Genomic DNA, 5,071 nt, shown 5'->3' with positions numbered 1-5,071 from the left:
TTCTAAAAATACCCATATAGATAAAATATTAAAAAAATACCCCTATAAATAAAATATTCCTAAAATACCCTTGTAACCTAAAACTGAAATAAAATAAAGTAAATTAAAGAAAACAACTAAAATAATAATGTTGTTGTGTGCATAACATTACACCCCCTGGAAGACGAGCTTGTCCTCAAGCTCAAAAGCAGTGTCTGCGCAAGTGTCAACCGTGGTATTGGAGACCCTCAAGCCAGCGAATTTTTTTTTTGACTCGGTCCGAGTTGGCCTGGGTTGACTCGGTTCTGGAAGCCCGGTTCCCATGCGACTCAGCTTCCTTCGTTGATCAAAATTTCCTAACTTAGGAAAATTTGAATCGGGAGTCATCTTCCTCCTTAGGCGAAAATTTTGCCGACGGGTCTTCTGGGGAAATTGGAATTCTTCCTCATCCTCATGCCGATCCCGAACAGAACGGCCGTTGGACATTGCGGGAACCTTGGATCCTTCCCTCACGGCACCGACTAAGGTGGGCAACGGTTGTATGCCGTCCTCACGGCACCGCACAGTGCGGAAAATTTTCCTACGGAGTCTCTTGCTGCTCCGGCAATACTACTCAGATTAGAGGAAATGTTAAGCACCTAGCCAATACTACCCAAAAGACCGGCCTGTTAGGAGCAGAAGGCATAGGTACTTAACCCAGGACCATAACAGTACACCCCGCCCTCCCGAGTCGACGACCACGACGACATTAACACAGCGACGAGAGCCTTTGGGGAACGTCTGGGGATTGCAGTCGCCCTCGTACGTGGGGAGTCGAACTCAGGATGTAGCGCCTGCTCTAATACCAAATGTTAAGCACCTAGCCAATACTACCCAAAAGACCAGCCTGTTAGGAGCGGAAGGCATAGGTACTTAACCCAGGACCATAACAGCCTGTTGACAAACCAACGACCATATCAGTGATAAAGGGATCCTTGGTTCCACCACTCCAGTGAGCTGTCATCACACCCCGGCCAACACGTTTGGACATCTGAACAGCCTCAATGCTCTCTGTCACTAAGCCAATATGGTTGACCTTCAACAGAAGAACATTGCACGCCTTGTCCTGGATTGTTTTCTCCACACGCTTTGGGTTAGTAAGAAGAAAATGATCTCCAACACTCTGCACTTGCTCCTCAATCTCCTTTGTTAGCTTGTTGTAATGTTCCCAATCTGCCTTAGCAAATGGATCCGCAATAGACACAAGTGGGTAGTAGGCCACAAAGGACTTGTAGACAGTCTTCAAGTTGTCTCCTGAAATTTTCTCGGAGCTATCGTGGTTTGCCTCTTTGAAATTCAAATCATATGACTTATCCTTTTGGTCAGAGAACTCAGATGCAATGACATCCGTGCCAATCACCACCTGGCCAGGATATCTGGTTATGGCTCCATGAATATCACTATGTGCAAGAAGAGTATAGTAGATGTTGTCTGATTCATTACTAGGAATTATACGGATCATGTAAGTTGGATCAATATACTTCAGGTTTATTGTTGTCTTCTGGCTTTTTGAGAAATGATCCTTGACTTTTTGAGACAGCCAGAGGCCAACATCAAGGAGTAAATGATTCCCTGATGCATCTTTTGTATCCATATGACTCATATTGTGAGCAACATACTCCTGCCCAGCACCTTCGGCTAATACAATGACAATATGCCCATTTTCTTTAATTCACTGCTCGGCAAATTCAAAAAGTCCACCTTCCCCTTCTAAGTAAAATGGAGACTCTGAAATTAAGCAACAATGCACATCTCGGCTTGCCAAAGTAGCATACATAGCTGTAAACCCACTGTAACGACCCATAAGTTTCACAATTCCAACACCATTCTCAAAAATTTCAACTGCAACGTGTGCAGCATTAATAGGCCTCTGAGCCTCTTCTACAACTGTGTCAAAATCGAAGGATTTGTTGATCACTGTAATGTCATTATTAATAGTTTTAGGAATTCCAGTAATAGCAACCGAGAGCCTGCGTTTCTCAATTTCCTCATATATGGCATATGCTCCTGTTTGGGTTCCATGACCTCCAATTATGTAAACCGGATTAATGTCCAGATCCCGTATGTCGTCAACTATTTTCATTGTATCGTGACCTCCCCGTGAGGTACAAAGGAAGTCCATCCACGTTTGTGAATATCATTCAAAACCTTTGGTGTCCATGGAATGGTATGTTTGGAGTAAAATCCTCTATATCCTCCCTGAATACCAAGGATGTCATTCACTCCATACATAATATTCAAACCACATACTATCTCTCGAATAACAGTATGAATACCAGAGCACAAGCCACCACATGTGACAATGCAAGCCTTGATGTCATGTGGGTTAAAATAGACCTTCTTCTGAGGACCTGCACGTAAAAAATGTGCTCCTCTTTGACTATTTTTCTTGACAACAATCTTCTAGGCAACCACACCTTCTAGATTGACAAAGTTCTAAGGCAGGTTTTTTTTCCTCTGAAGACCGGTTTCCAATTGAGAAAACCAGAAGGACAGCATGAATTCCATCCTTTGATAAAGCAAGGCATCTGGCAAGCTCTGTTACTATGTCCATTAGAATCAACACCGTATCAAATAGCCCAGGAGTGTCAATAACATTCACAACATGGTCATCTCCAAGAATAGTTTTATGCAATTCACAGTTAGTTGGAACACCAAAAGCCTTAGTCTTTGAAACAAAGACCTTCCTTCCAAGTTTCAGCTTCAAATTGACTACCCAAAAGAATTCCATCTCCCTGGGATCCAGAAAAGGAAACCCTCCCTCTTCAATTTGACAATTCACCTCTGCACAGGTACTGTACGCATCCACAGAATAACAAACCCACCAAAAAAAAATTTCCGACGTCCCCAAAAAATTAGTTTTATGGATCCCGGCATCCTCTCAAAAATTTGAACTCGACTTGCATAGACTCAAGCCGAAATTCCTGCATTTAGGCTCTGGTTCGTGGCTTCCCGGAACAGAGAGCTTTCGTTCCCAATTTCCGAGCAGCGTTGCTACTGCTAAGCACCTTGGAGGCCTTTCAACCACTTGGAACCACCAATTTGAACTAAAAAAAGACGGCGTTTCAAAATCTTACCCCAAATTTCATTGGATATGGTTCCCCGCTGGGCTTTCGAGGGCAAGGTTGAGGCTGAGAATGAGAATCCGGAAGCCAGAGCCCACCGGATTTGTTTCCGATGGCACCGACGGAGCATCCCTCGTGTCCAGTGGTGAAAGGCAAACTTGTGCTGATGTGGTGAATATGGCTGGCGCTCGTCGGCCCATTCAAGCAGAATTTGTGCCCCATAAACTGCCAGTTCAGCCATGGGAGATAGGGGTGGGGAAAAACCCCTCTAATGTGCACGATTTGGGGTTGCCGCCTTCTGATGTCCCGGTCAAAATAGTCGTTGGAAGATATTCCTTTTGCAGATCGGGATGGGGTTCCGCTCGATGTGAGTCATGTTGGTGTGCTTCCGGATTTGAGGTCTCCCCCAATCTGACCAACGCCGACGATGTGGTAGCTGAAAACCCCTCCGATTTTCCAAAATCGTTGTTGTTGTTTGGCTTTGAAATTCCGTGCACGGAAATCTTAATTGGTGGTGACGCAAAGCCTCTCTGCCCCTCCGGATCTGAGATTGACCCCAAATTCTCTACAGAGGCTTTGGCTGGTAGACGGGATGAAGTGGTTACTTTGTCACCCATTTTCCCATCGGAAAAAGCTTCTCCAGCGAATGCCTCTCGATACTCCGTTGTAAGCCAATACTTCACCCAGGCATCACACCATTTCTATTTCTTTTCAGCTGCAAAGCCATCTGCAGCCATTTCACGGACTTGTCTGTGCATCGCCAACCATGGGTCTTCGTGGCCCATCGTGTTCCCGTTCTGATACCAAGATGTTACACCCCGGATCTAACACGTGAGGAAGACGATGAATAGGGAGGACTGCTGTGATGTTTTGAGTCTTCGAAGGGAGCTCAACCCTGGACCTCAAAGGGAGAATCCGACCTTGCTAACAACTATTTGATTTAATGCTTACTTTCTTCATTCATCTCACGTCCCTATATAGGTAGTTAGGGAAAACATGCCAAAGGCCATAAGTTAAACAAATTATAAATAAATGCCTAATGAATAGAAACTACAAATAAACCCCTAATGAATAGAAATTGAAAATAAACCCCTAATGACTCCATAACATATTTCCCATGATGGGGTCACGGTTGATTCCGAAAAAATTCAAGCCATTGCCAATTGGCCACAACCAATGAATACCTCTACTTTGAGAGGGTTTTTGGGATTAGTAGGATATTACAAAAAAATTGTTAAGAATTATGGACCGTTAGCAGCACCACTGATAAGTATCCTCAAAAAAAATTTCTTTATTTGGAATGATCTGGCAACACAATCCTTCACAGATATCAAATTAGCTCTTGCATCCGCACCAGTTCTGCAACTTCCTAATTTTGAAGATTTGTTTGAGGTCGAGTATGACACATCATGTAGGGGCATTGGGGCCGTTCTACAGCAGCACTTTCACACTATTGCATATTTAAGCAGACAACTGGCAGAACGACATCACAAATTGGCAGCATATGAACGCGAGATAATCGGGTTAGCCAAAACTGTCCAACATTGGTCACCTTACTTATGGGGCCGTGGATTTCTCATTCGCACTGATCATTACAGTCTTTAATATCTACTGGAGCAGCGACTCATGACTTCTCCTCAACAACACTGGATTAGTAAATTGATGGGATTCGACTTTACAATGGAATACCATGTTGGGTGGTTAAAAAAGGCGGTCGATGCCTTATCATGACATTTAGATAATCTGCCGCATCTCTAAGCTATTTGCTAGGCTCATTTTATTCTCTTTGACTTGGTAAAGGAGGAATATGCCAGCAATCTGGCCCTCCTCAATCTGCACAAAAAAATTACAGAGGGGACACTGGACTTTGGATGGGCCATTCAGGATTCTCTTAATTACTACAAATCGTGATTATATGTACCACACACTTCAGAGTTAGCTTCAGCCATCATCTCTACATACCATGACAGCACTCATGAAGGCATACT

At 43.8% G+C, this 5,071-nt stretch overlaps 1 pseudogene; it reads right to left on the bottom strand.

Annotated features, from left to right (window-relative positions):
- Nucleotides 1-868: 868 nt before the first annotated feature.
- LOC137952604 (ATP-dependent 6-phosphofructokinase 6-like) lies at nucleotides 869-2,749 on the bottom strand (annotated as a pseudogene).
- Nucleotides 2,750-5,071: the final 2,322 nt, after the last annotated feature.

The sequence above is a fragment of the Aristolochia californica genome, unplaced genomic scaffold, assembly GCF_029961685.1.
Source record: "Aristolochia californica isolate CCGP_79_NKW_82.1479 unplaced genomic scaffold, dmAriCali1.0.hap1 SCAF_16, whole genome shotgun sequence".
Lineage (NCBI taxonomy): Eukaryota > Viridiplantae > Streptophyta > Magnoliopsida > Piperales > Aristolochiaceae > Aristolochia > Aristolochia californica.
Note: the sequence above shows the minus strand (reverse complement) of the source record. Positions and strands in the feature narration are given on the sequence as shown.